General features: G+C 45.3%; 1 pseudogene; it reads right to left on the minus strand.

Moving 5' to 3' along the window:
- Positions 1 to 9,287, minus strand: part of LOC121928153 — a 50,883-nt pseudogene extending 41,596 nt beyond the window's left edge.
- Positions 9,288 to 14,371: the final 5,084 nt, after the last annotated feature.

The following is a 14,371-nucleotide window of genomic DNA, read 5'->3' on the forward strand; positions in this document are numbered from 1 at the left end:
TCTCTAACCCACCCCTGCTTTTAAATGAAAATGAAAAGCATCAGAGGATCCAGCCATAGGATCTCCCAAGGATCGATGCGGGATTACAACCTTAAAAGACACTTAGTACAATTTGCAATCAATACAAGAATAAAATACTAACACTGAATTTACCAAGAATTCCTATTAGTTCTCTATAAATTACAATTTGTCCATTAGCCAACAATCAGAGTCAAGAAAGAGCAGTCGTCATAACTTTTTTATATGGAATTCAGTGGATAAGCTCACTGGAAGAGATCCGTTTTGAGTGCCTTCTTAAAGGTCTCTAAGGTAGTAATGAGACGGATCTCTTCCGGTAGGCCATTCCATAATCTTGGGGCTGCGGCAGTGAATGCCTTATGTGAAGTTGTCATTAACCTGGTATTATAATATTCTAGTAAGAACCTCCCAGATGTTCTGAGAGTGCGGGGCGGATTATGTAGGGAGAAGTGCTCTTGCAAGTAACTTGGACCCGAGCCATATAGGGCTTTAAAGGTAATAATCAACACCTTGTATTGCACCCGGAAGCTAATTGGTAGCCAGTGAAGATATTTCAATATTGGTGTTATATGGTCAAACCTAGATGTTCCGGTGACCAATCTGGCTGCTGCATTTTGAACCAAGTGAAGCTTCCAAATTTTGTACAAGGGTAGCTCCAAGGAGAGCGCATTGCAGAAATCTAACTGCGAGATTACCAGTGCAAGTACTACTGCTTCAAGGTCCTTTCAGTCCAGGTAGGGACGCAGTTGGCGTATCAACCAAAGCTGATACCAAGCACTCTTGGCCGTAGCATCTATCTGGGATGTCAATTGTAAGGACGGGTCCAGGAGTACTCCCAAGCTGCGAACTTTGTCCTTAGGGGTAAGTGTGACCCCATACAGGACTGGGTGACAAAACTCCATCCCTGGACTTGGGGTACCTATCGCGAGTACCTCCGTTTTCTCTGGATTCGGTCTGAGTTTGCTTTCCCTCATCCAGCCCACTACTGATTCAAGGCAGGCATCCAGAGGAAAGATGCCATCCCTAGTCACTGCAATAGTCAGGGACATAGAGAAATAAATTTGGGTGTCATCAGCATACTCCATGACTCCAGATGTTCTCTCCCAGTGTCTTCATGTAAATGTTGAAAAGCATGGGGGGCAGGATGATGTTCTGAGGGACGCCAGATGTCAGCTCTCTCTTGGAAGAGCACCTGTCCCCCACCATCACCATCTGCAGTCTGCCCGAGCGGTAGGAATGGAAGCACTGGAGCTCAGTGCCCTCAATACCTAACTCCCTCAGGCGTTCCAGAAGGATACCATGGTCTAAGGTATCGAATGCCGCTGAGATGTCCAAGAGCACCAGCAAGGTCACACTGCCCTGTCGATGCCCAGATGCAGATCATCGACTAACACTGTCAGCATACATGGTGCTTTACAAAGTAAACATCTGATACCTACCCCAAGGACCTTAGAATCTAAACTGTTAAGCAAGAAAGCAACTGAAGGAGAAGTAAAGGAAGGATTACGCAGACAAAGTGTATGCTCTTATTTGAGTTACAAATAGTTTGGCCAAGAGTTCATGTTTTGGAGACATCCTTGGAGAACAAGGCATGTAACTGGGGAAAAATATACAAAGGAATTTTATAGCACCTTTAAGACTAACTGAAAGAAAGAAGCTGGTAGCAGAAGCTTTCATAGATTTTATTTCCTGAGATGCATGGGGTGGAAGGGAAGGTCCAGCGACAAACCCTATGCATCATAGACTTTCAAATCTATGAAAGCTCATGCTACCAGCTTTTTTGTTTCAGCGAGCCTCAAAGGGACTACCTTTGCACTCTGCTTCCCCAGACTAACATGGCTGTCTTTGAATTCTACCACTTTAGGGGAAAAAATATGCAACAGAGAACACATATGAGGAACCAGCACTCTGTGTGCCAAACACAATATGCCAATCCAGCCCATCTGGCCCAAAGGGATTTAGGACAAAGCTACATCCAAAGCCTTGTCCCTCTACCAGTGTAACATGGCAGTAAACCAACTGTGCCTCAAGTCTTGGGTAGGTCACTTCCTCATTCCCAACCAGTAACTGCTTTCATATGTTCCCAGGGATGGTGGCATTACTGCAGAATTTCAAGATTTTCATGACCATCCTATCCCACAAAATGGGAGAACTTTCTCTTTGGTATTACTCCCCAAACTACCTAGCTAGCATCAACACTGACCACTGGCTACGGGATTCTGGAATTTGTAGTTCAAAAACCTCTCCAAGCCCTAAGTACAGGGCTCTCTATTTGGCTGCATGGGCTGGCATCTTGTTCATGATATATGCATGTTCAAGTTGTACATGCAGAGGGAATTATTTGACAATGCACAGTGGACATGTAACAAAACATGGGATCCTGCACTGATATCCCCATTCGTGTACTTCATCACGCTATGCATTGCACATTATGCAATGATGCCTATACACAAATGTTTTGGTGTGTAATGCTGCTATTCTCTAAAGCAAGGAATCTCAACCTGGGATTCCCTGACTCCCGGGGTGACAGATGGAATTTCACAGGGTGCAAAAAAGAGTGGTTTGTGTCCTAGAGTGACAAGTCACAAGTCATCACTCAGTTAGCTCCCTGTATCCCTTTAGAAGTGGTAGTAGGTAGTTGTGTTGTATAAATAGTAGTCCAATTATTTATTTTATCAAAAGGAGACAATTTTACAATTTACAATACTTAACGTTTTCTTCTAAATAAATTAGAATCCAATTGCTCAATTTAGGGGCTGTACAGACCACCCTGAAAGGGCGGTCTACAGCCACCCTTTCCGCTCCCGAGGGATGCTGCAGCAGCCAAACCGTGTGGTGTCCCTCTGCCCCTAAAAGAACCCAGGAAACTGGGTTCTTTTAGGAGCACATGGCCAATGCCACAGGTGCGCCATTAGCGGACTGTGATGCATCAGTGACACAAGTATAGTGCTGCTACATACGGACGCTACGCGGCACTTGCTTCATGGACATGCCCCCCAGGTGGGCGGGGCTGCACAGTCATGGTGGCACCCATACATCCTAGGGTTTGGGGGCATGTGGTTGCTGTGCGCTCTTGAGCCATAGTAATGGCAGTGGCATGCCATGTTTGGCCCGTCTGTCCCGGGCCTTAGATTGACATTTTATACACTGAGTTAAAAGCTTATTTTTCTATGTTCAGTTTCTTCACCAGCAGTATTGTTTGTGTTTCAATTTGTGGTTTAAAAAGTTAGAAATTACACTTCTTTATCTTCAAATCTATTATGCTTGTACATGATGTAAACATTAATCAATCGTTTCCTAGGGATGTTGGCAAAGGAAAGGTTGGGAACCACTGCTCTATGGATTTGAAAAATGCTAGCATAGTGTATCTCCATGAGTAGATATTTATGCTGTGATAAAGGGATGCAGAATTGCAGCCACTGAGGATGACTTGTGGGGTGAAAACGGTAATTGAAAAGATAAATAGTAACTATTGCTACCCCACACATAATTACTTTGCACCTGCTACTGAGTAAAAAACCTCAGAAGGCTAGTAAAGAAAACAGTACATGTCACAAAAAGCCCAACATCTGCTCACTTCTGTTATAGGACAGACACTTGCCCTAGGAATACTTTATCACTTCCTTCCCCTTTTTCCCAAATCCCAGCTGCTCTCTCGCTAAAGTTCTCTATTGTTTCAGCTATGTCACTTTGTTCTCAAAATATTAAACTAAAGCACGAGTTGTGAGCAGAACGTTAAATCATAATTTTTGAAATCTTCTAATTCTAATCTGCCATTTTAATCTTTTAGATTACAGTTCCCAGAATCCCACAGGCAGCTTGTCCACTGAGTTATGGACTACAAAATTAGCATTTCCAAACTCTGGTTATGAATGGCCAATTTCATTCATATACATAATATAAACTGGCTGAAGATTACAAAGCAGGTGGTTATGGCTACCCATAAAACTATCTCCACATATCCATTCTCCTATCAGTCAGGACAACACAAACTGACATTTCCAACCCTTGCCAGTTCAGTGCAAGGAGGAAATGCAACTGGGAATTGAAACTGGGATCCTGTTGCATCAGAGTTCACTCATAGGAGAAAGGTGCAATCATCAGTCTGCTGTGTCCTGATCAAAAGGCGAAAAGACCCTGTTGTTGCTCACAGGGGCTTCTGCGGGGTAAGCCAGCGGGTGGGTGGACATGCTTGGAGATACTACTTAGCCAGACATAAAGGTAATTCTGTAACTAAGTATCTGAATCTCAGCCAGTGTCCTTCTTGTCAAACATGGCAAAACACAACAAATTAAAGCTGGCTCATTACAAAAGGGAATTTGTGACTTTTTACAAAAGTAAAGAGCAAGGAAAGAAAACCCAAGTGTTCTCCTGGATGCAGCCCACTGGGCCGTGTGTATTCTGTAATCCTGCACATGGCCAAAACTGGTCTAGCCCACTTGGTCATACCTGCTAAGGCACTGGTGCTTCCATGGGCCCAACAGGACCCACAGTACTGAGGGATGTGCTGGTTCCGAGTAGTGCTTACAAAATTGACACCATTTATGTTTCTCCAGTCCCAGGCCTTGGGCAATGCAGAGATGTCCAAATATTCGTGAGGGCGAGGGTAGGTTCTGTTTGGCAAAAAGAGGGTGAACAGATAAAATGCTGATTCCATATTTAGTGAGGTAGGTTATTTCTCAATGTTGTTTATTTCATTTACTGTATATGCAGCCTTGAGGAGCACAAGGCAGTGTATATAGTTCTCCCCTTCACACTTTACTCTCACAACAGCCCATAAGTAGGTTATCATGGGCCTGTTACAGACTGCCAAAATAAAGCTGCTTCACGTCTCTTTGGAGGTATGCTGTTTAAATGATGCATGCACCCTAAGAATCCGGAAGCTGCACCAAAGCTGCACTCCAGTGCTTAGGAATGGAGTGTGGCTTTGGCGCAACCTCTGGACTCTTAGGACCCATGCATCATTTAAATAGCATACCTCCAAAGAGACTCAAGCAGCTTTATTTTGGCAGTCTGTAACAGGAGATAGACTCATAGGTGGGGTACAGACCGCCGCTTTGCGGCAGTCTGCCGCCGCCGCCAGAAGGTCCGCGGGGGAGCCGGAGCCTTCAGACGGCCCGACTCCCGCGCGGACCGAAAAAAGAAGCTCCAAAATGGAGCTTCTTTTTGCGTCGCGTTTGCGTCAGCAGCGGCGCGACGCGTCTGGACACTGTGCGTCCGATACGTAAAGATGGCGGTGCTAGGCCATGGGGCGTCTAAAAGAGACGCCCCTTTTTTAAAATGGGACGTCCGGAGGACGTCCCAAATGGCAATGTAGAAAGCCCCATAGAATCACAGAGTTGGAAGAGACGACAAGGGCCATCCAGTCCAACCCCCCCCCCCCCCCGCCATGTAGGAACTCTCAATCAAAGCATCCCTGACAGATGGCCATCCAGCCTCTGTTTAAAGACCTCCAAAGAAGGAGACTCCATCACTCTCCGAGGGAGTTTGTTCCACTGTCAAACAGTCCTTACTGTCAGGAACTTCCTCCTAATATTGAGGTGGAATCTCTTTTCCTGGAGCTTGCTTCCGTTGTTCCGGATCCTAGTCTCTGGGGCAGCTGAAAACAAGCTTGCTCCCTCCTCAATATGACATCCCTTCAAATATTTAAACAGGGCTATCGTATCGCCTCTTAACCTTCTCTTCTCCAGGCTAAACATCCCCAGCTCCCTAAGTAGTTCTTCATAGGGCATGGTTTCGAGACCTTTCACCATTTTAGTTGTTCTCCTTTGGACACGCTCCAGTTTCTCAACATCTTTTTAAAATTGTGTTTCCCAGAACTGGACACAATATTCCAGGTGCGTCCTGACCAGAACAGAATAGAGTGACACTATTAGTTCTCTTGATACTTTTATTGACGCAGCCTAAAATCGCATTGGCCTTTTTAGCTGCCACATCACACTGTTGGCTCATGTTCAACTTGTGGTCTACTTGGACTCCCAGATCCCTTTCACATGTAGTTTCATTCAGCCAAATGTCCTCCATCCTATATCTGTGCATTTCATTTTTCATCTCTAAGTGCAGTAGCTTACATTTCTCTGTGTTGAATTTCATTTTGTTAGCCTTGGTCCAGCTTTCTAATCTATTCAGGTCATTTTGAATTTTGATCCTGTCCTCTGGAGTATTAGCTATTCCTCCTAATTTGGTATCATCTGCAAATTTGATAAGTATGCCCCCAATTCTGTCATCCAAGTCACTGATAAAGATGTTGAATAGCACTGGGCCCAGGACAGAGCCCTGTGGGACCCCACTGGTCACTTCTCTCCAGGATGAAAAGGAGCCATTGCTGATGGTTAGGCTGAAGGAAAGGGATAAGGTCACCCTGGGAAACTCATGAGTGAATGAAAACTTGAATTAGCTCTCCATCCCCCCAGTTCCAGTCAGACATACTAATCTATCCTTTCCCAAACCTGATGCCCTCCGTGGAGGGATGTTATGCAACAGCACATCTCTGCTTACATGTCCCAATTATTTTAAGTGGCACATTCAAAACAGTTTATCACACAGAGGTGGAAACTAGATTTAAAGTGAAAACAACCCACTTTTGCAGGTTGGTTTTTAACATGACATTTGGGGTTAACAAGAACAGAAAGTAGAAAAAAACTGCAAATGTGCATTGTCTTTCAGATGATGTTTGGGTGAAAGAGAAATAACGCAACATTAACCTATATGGAAAGTCGACAAAATCTGCTCCTTTTTACTTTTGGGAACTTCTGCAAGTAAAAAGGAGTGGATTTTGGAGACTTTCTGTTCAGGTTAATGTTACGTTATTTCTCCTTTACACAAATAGGCCTGAAAAACAACCCACTTTTGTGGGTTTATTTCAGACTTTTAAATCCCGTTTCTGCACGAGGTTTAAGCAATTTGCCTCATGTGATAAAACTCCAAAGAGAGGGCCTTCTCAGTGGCTGCTCCCAGTCTCTGGAATTCCTTCATTGGAAGCCCAACTGACAACTGTCCTTCCACAGCAAGGGGTTTTTGGGGGGCAGGGGTCTATCTGTCATTCTCAAACTTTGGCAAACTTCTGGCTACTGAGGATGGGGATTTTAACCCTCATACTGTACTTACATAACTTTCCCTGTTTTGCTGAAGTGGTTGAAACTGGCCTTTATTTGGTTATTGTTTTAAAATGATAATCTGTTTCATCGTGTTGCAATGTTGCAACTCACAGTGTTTCTCTCTGTATTTCGCTTTTGGGGAAATAAATAAATAAATAGTAATAAATAATTTGGAGGGATGCCATCCTGAGCTGGTATTCTAATCCAGAGGTGGAAACTCTTTAGTCCCCTAGATGTTTTGGATTCCAACTCCCCAAATCCTCAGCCCACATGGCCAATGGCAAAGGAAAGTGGAAGCTGTCGCAAGACATGTGGGCAGCTATCAGTCCCCCTCCCCTGCTCTTATCTGGCATAGTCTGACCTCTCCTCACATGACTGCTCTTGCAACCATAACATTTTTCTCCAGCAAACATCTGCTCTTTCTTCAGAAACCTCATGTGATCACAGCCTAAAGTAGGAATTTGACCCGTCTCTTGCAGAAGTGTCCTAGAAAAATGCTTAGATAAGTTAGAAAAACAAATATTTGGACCTTGTCAGCAGTTGCAAATAGACAAGGGGAGATTATTGTTGTGTTTGAGAGCGCTTTAATTGCCCTGGCTCAGTGCTAGGGAATTCTGGGAACGGTAGTTTTGTGAGACATTGAGCCTTCTCTGTTCAGAGAGCACTCTGGTGCCACAACCAAAAACTACGGTTCCCAGGATTCCCTAGCACTGAGCCAGGACAAATTAAAGCGGTCTCAAATTGGGTTGTTTCTGCAGTGTTTTCTGGATTTATGGGGGTTTGTTTTTTTTAAAAGCTTGCCTAAATGAACATGTTTTTGCTTGACACTGGAGAAATCACGCGGTTGTGACACCACTTTTAAGTGGCTGTTGTTGATGTGTGTCTCCAGGTGCCCCACCCAACTACTGTTCCCAGAATCCCATAGCATGGAGCCATGGCAGTTAAAGCAGGGTCAAACCGGATTGTTTCTGCAGTGCAGATTATCATCATCATCATCTGCAGTGCAGGTTATTATTATGAACATCATCTGCAGTGTTGGTTATTATTATTATCATCATCTATAGTATGGATCATCATTGTTGTCGTCATTATATGCAGTGTGGATTAATTATTATATTATATATCATTATTGCTATCTGCAGTGCAGATTATTATCTGCAGTGTGGATTATTATTATATTATATATTATTATTATTGTCTGAAGCACAGATTATTATTGTTATCATCATCATCTGCAGTGTGGATTATTATTATTATCATCATCATTATATGCAGTGTTGATTATTACTATTATATTATATATTATTATTATCTGCAGTGTGGCTTATTATATTATTATTGTTGTTATTATTATCTGCAGTGCAGAATTATTATTATTGTTGTTGTTGTTGTTGTTGTTGTTGTTTATCTGTCCAGGGCCATACATTGACATGGTCCTTGACACAGAGAGATATTGCAGCCCCTTGAAGACTGAGAGAGAAAGAAAGACGTTGGCAGCAGGAACTTTTGCCTAGACTTCAGCCTACTTCCTCAGATGCATTTGGTCCTTTTTACAGAAAGAGAAACAGTTCCAAACATTCATTGCATTCTGCCAAAGGCTTACAATCGAATTACAGTGGACCCTTGTTATACGCTGGGGTTTGGTTCCAAGATCCCCCGTGGATAACAAAATCCGTGTATGCTCAAGTCCCATTAAATATAATGACAGAGCAAAATGGTGTCCCTTATAAAAAATGGAAAATCAAGGTTTGATATTTGAAATGTATACTTTTTGGGAACATTTTCAAACCGTGTATGCTTGAATCCGTGTATAAGAAGGGCCGACTGTATATATACAGTAATGATAAACAAATCCGAGAGCTATAATCCCAGATCCTACGCAGCCTAAAGAGTGGCCCATTCCCTCGTCCTGGGTCCCCTTTCTGCTTCTTACCGGAGGGAAGGGGCTTTTCCCGGGCGGGGCTTGTAGCAGCTGTGCCTATTTCCATGGAAGAAGGCTCCCTGGGCCAAGGACAGCCCCAGGAGGAAGATCAGGAGGACCTTGGCCATTGGGAGGCTGGAGGAGAGGGCTTCCTTCTCAAAGGCCAAGGAGAGAGCAGCGCAGGAGCTCCGGAGTCAGCAGCTGAGCCAAGCCTGAGCCTTGGGCGCCTGCTTTTGAAGGGGAGCCACAGGGAAGGAGGAGGAGGAGGAGGAGGAGCCCAGGGGAGGGGAGGCTTCAGGTCAAAGTCTGCAGCAGCGCCAGAGCCTTTCCTTGCAGGCGGCCAAGGGACTGGGGAGGGTTGGCTGCAAAAGCTGGGGCCAAATCACAGCCGGACTCTAGGAGGCGAAAGAGGCCAAGGCACCGCAACAGGGACAGGGTTGGAAGGGAGCCCAGGGGCCATCCAGACCAACCCCATTCTGCCATGCAGGAAGTCTCGATCAAAACATCCCCATTGACAAATGGCCATCCAGCTTCTGTTTAAAGACCTCCAAGGAAGGAGACTCCACTACACTCTGAGGAAGGAGTGTGTTCCACTGTCAAACAGCCCTTACTCTCAGGAAGTTCCTCCTAATGTTGAGGCGGAATCTCCTTTCCTGGAGCTTGCATCCATTGTTCCATGTTCTATTCTCTGGAGCAGCAGAAAACAAGCTTGCTCCAGCCTCAATATGACACCCCTTCAAATATTTAAACAGGGCTAACATATCAATTTTGTGTGCCTTCAAATCAATTTCTACTAATGGCAACCCTATCATGGGGTTTTCTTGGGAAGGCTTGTGCAGGGGAGGTTTGCCTTTCTTTGCCTTCCCCTGAGGCTGAGAGTGTGTGACTTGCCCAAAGTCACACTAAACAATCCTCTGACAAAAAGTGCTTCTTAACACCAGCAAAAGGCGGCGGGGTTGGAGGGGAGATTGCAATGAAAGGAGACAACAATTACTTCTCAAGATATTCTGTGTTTCTTTATAGTTTGTCCATTAAACTCAGAGCTTGGAAATGTTACTGTTTTAGAGTACAGCTCTCAGAATCTCACAGCCAATACACAGGAACTGGGAAACCTGGCTGGAATATTCTAGTAGCCAAAGTCCAAAAAATAGCTTTGCCAAGCTCCAGTTGAAACATAATGAATTTAGAAATCCACAATGTGCCAAGCATTGAATGAAACAGTTCTTCCAGTGCTACCATACTCCTGTGGCACAGAGCCCATCTGTGACAAGTACACAGAGTTCATACATGTAATAACTGACAAATGCCCCAGGCCTGGATGTTCCCTTCCTATGTGCTGCCAACTGCCATTATTTACTGGAAGTCTTTAAAAGTCCCATATAGCTTAAAGACAGTTCAGGGACGGAGTGACAGACAAGAGTATAATGGATTGCCATGCTTAATTCTATATAATTCCAAAACAAAAATGTATGGAAACTTGCAAAGGGGGTTTTGGAAGTCACTTTTACTCTCTCCTGCAGAAGCAGAATGCCTTTTTTCTCTGAAGTTCAAAGCCCCAGTTTTGGATCAAGGCCTTTTGCTTATTGTGATGATATGCAGAATGGGCATTCAAAGCAGGCTGTTTTTCCTCGCATCCTAAAAGTGTTTTGGTATTGATTATGTTGGTTATTAATCTTCAAACACCTGTGGACCATGGCTTCTCCAGGGATGGATTAGTATGCTGAAGCAGTTTGTCCAGAACAGAAACCACTGAAGATAAAAACACTATACTGTAGTCTCTGTTATTCTGCTAAGCATTCTGCAACATCTTTTCACCTGCCTTTGCCACCTAAAGGCATCATTATAACTACTTGTATAACGGCACCACACCCACATCTACAAGTTTTGAACTTCTATTGTTAGTCACACATGCAACCAGAACATTCATAGCTATAAAGGTCTGTTCCTAGAAACTTTGCTCCATGCATCTTATGAAGTAGACTAAAGTCAGGGGTAGGCAAACTTTTTGAGCCAGGGGCCAGGTTGCTGTCCCTCAAACAACTGAGGGGCCGAAGTCGGGGGGTGGAGCTTCCACCCTCTGGGGGTGGAACCTCATGCCGGGGGCGGAGCTTCCACCCTCCAGGGGCCAGGCCTCCTCCTCTTTGCCAGCCCAGGCCCTGTCAGAGGCCGGGAAAGAACCAGTGGGGGCCACGAGCGCTGGAGGCCTCCCCCTCTTTGCCGGCCCCTGATGGGGCCCCAGGCCCCGTCAGAGGCCGGCAAAAAAGCCGGCGGGGGCCACCAGCGCTGGGGGCCTCCTCTTTGCCAGCCCCTTTGCCATCACTGGGGCCCTCCAAGAGGCCCACTGCAGCCACCGGAGCCCTCTTGGAGTGCTCCAGCGACAGCATCGGGCCTCCCAGAGGCCTGCTGCCGCCGCTGGAGCCCTATTCGAGGGCTCTGGCAGCCACAGTGGGCCTCCTAGAGGCCGTCGCCAATGGCGGTGAAGTCTTGCACGACCTTTCCTGTGGTCGCGCGGGACTTCGCCTCTAGGCCGCTGCCATTTTGTTTCTCAAAATGGCGGCGAAGTCTTGTGCAACCACTGGAAAGGTCACGTGAGACTTCGCCGCCATTTTGAGAAATAAAATGGCGGCGCCCAGAACGGCGAAGAGCCGCAATCTGCGGCAGCGGCAGGAGTGAGCAGGGGCCGGCCGAAAGGCCTCCGCGGGCCACATCTGGCCCGTGGGCCGGAGGTTGCCAACCCCTGACTTAAGTCTACGGCCTCATTCCCACTACAGAATCAACCGGTTTTTGAGGCAAATTGATGAAGCAATTTAGTACTGAATAGACGTTCACACTATTCAAACAGCAATCAAACCTTACCTGTTTCATAGTTTTTTGTAGGGTTTTTTGGGCTATATGGCCATGTTCTAGAACAGTGATGGCGAACCTATGGCACACGTGCCAGAGGTGGCATTCAGAGCCCTCTCTGTGGGCACATGTGCCATCGCCCCAGCACAGTTTGCGCCAGAGTTTGTTACTAGAAAGCCAGAGGGGCATGGCACTTTGCAATAAATAAGTGGGTTTTGGGTTGCAGTTTGCGCACTCAGCCTCTAAAATGTTCACCATCACTGTTCTAGAAGATTTTCTTCCTGACGTTTCGGCAACATCTGTGTCTGGCATCTATGAAACTATGTGTGAAAGGGATCTAGGAGTCCAAGTAGACCACAAGTTGAATGTGAGTCAGCAGTGCGATGCAGCAGCTAACAAGGCCAATGCAATTTTAGGCTGCATCAATAGAAGTATAGTGTCTAGATCAAGGGAAGTAAAAGTGCCACTGTATTCTGCTTTGGTCAGGCCCCACCTGGAATACTGTGTCCAGTTCTGGGCACCACAATTTAAAAAGGATGTGGAGAAACTGGAGCGTGTCCAAAGGAGGGCAACTAAAATGGTGAAGGGTCTGGAAACCATGCCCTATGAGGAACGACTTAGGGAGTTGGGGATGTTTGGCCTGGAGAAGAGAAGGTTAAGAGGTGATATGATAGTCCTGTTTAAATATTTGAAGAGATGTCATATTGAGGGAACAAGCTTGTTTTCTGCTGCTTCAGAGATTAGAACACAGAACAATGGATGCAAGTTCTAGGAAAAGAGATTACACCTCAACATTAGGAAGAACTTCCTGACAGAGAGGGATGTTCGATAGTGGAACAAACTCCCTCAGAGTGTAGTGGAGTCTCCTTCCTTAGAGGTCTTCAAACAGAGGCTGGATGGCCATCTGTCGGGGATGCTTTGATTGTGAATTCCTGCATGGCAAAGGGTTGGACTGGATGGCCCTTGTGGTCTCTTCCAACTCTACGATTCTATGATTCTAAGTGGAAGAAATACTTTGCTATTTATTAAAATGACGCAACCTGCAAACCAGTGATGGCTTAGTGCAGCAGATCCAGAACCAATTTTGTGCCCCCACAGATCCTCTTGGGGGACATGTGGGCTGCCAAAAATGTTAAAATGGCAAATATTTTCCATGCATTGCCATACTTTCTTTGAACACATTACTGTATTACTGGAATCTCTTTTCCTGTAGTTTGAATCCATTGCTCCAGACCTATTCTCTTCTGAGGAAAAAAGATTCCACTGGAACATTAGGAAGAACTTCCTGATAGTAAGAGCTGTTAGACAGTGGAACACACTTCCTCAGAGTGTAGCTTAGTCTCCTTCCTTGGAGGTTGTCAAACAGAGGCTGCATGGCCCTTTGTTGGAGGTGCTTTGTGCATTCTTGCATGGCAGGGAGTTGGACTGGATGGCCCTTGTGGTCTCTTCCTATTCTCTCTCTCAAACCTCCTTTTCAGTGTCCAGGAATAATGGATTAGTGAAATGGAATTACGCCACTGGTCAGAGAGACATCTCCCTGCACTGCACACTGTGAACAAATTTTAGGATCTTATATCTTGGTTGTGAAGGGAGTAAAAAGATGAGGCCGCTGTTTTTCTAGGAGATTTTATTGGAAAAAGTAAGGCTAATGGCACATACTTCTATTATGACAGATCAAAACACACCAAGGCAAGCAGGGAACAGCCACCATTCTTCCATGACTACTTGAAGTTTTACTGGGCCAAATTGGCTGTGGAGGTGGAAAGGCAGGCACCCAAATCAGGATTTCAGGGAGCACCTTGAGCGGAGCCTGGTGGTCCACTCTAAAGCAGGACACAAATATCTACGGCAAAGACAGTCGGTAGGAGTCCTTTTGGGAAGACAGACACAGGGGACAGGAAATAGGGTCCCTGCTCAATGCTAGAGCACATGATGTCCATGGAGAAAGTCTGAGATTCAGTCTCCAGGTAAGGCTGAGAAATATGCCTCCCTCCCTGGAACCCTGAAGAATAACTGTTGTCTGTTCACTTTGATAAAGAGGCTAGAACGATTCCCAAGCTTTAGTCCTCCAGGTGTTTTGCACTTCTACTCCCAGAAGCCCCAGTCAGCTTGGCCAACAATCAGGAATTTTGGGAGCTGACATCCAAAATATCTGGAAGAGCAAAATTTGGGAACCACTGGGCTAGATGAACCAAAGTTACGACTCAGGATAAGACAATACAAGAGATAGCCAGAGCAAGATAAGAAGAACTCCTCAGTCCAAGGTTTTGGACAAAGAAGAATTCAGTTAAACAAAAAGAAAAGGTGATTGGATTTTTTGAAAGAAGGAGGTGCTGGACTCTGGAAGGGTGTGTTTCAGGACTAATCAAAAGTTTACACGAGAGTTTTGGGCTCTCAATGGCCAACTGATATGAGGTCAGAGAGAAAACTGCAGCAAGATACAGGAGATTTGTGGCTTCTGTGTTTTCAAGAGTTTCTGACCTCAAGTCAG

This window comes from Sceloporus undulatus, chromosome 4 (assembly GCF_019175285.1).
Source record: "Sceloporus undulatus isolate JIND9_A2432 ecotype Alabama chromosome 4, SceUnd_v1.1, whole genome shotgun sequence".
NCBI classification, from domain to species: Eukaryota; Metazoa; Chordata; class Lepidosauria; order Squamata; family Phrynosomatidae; genus Sceloporus; species Sceloporus undulatus.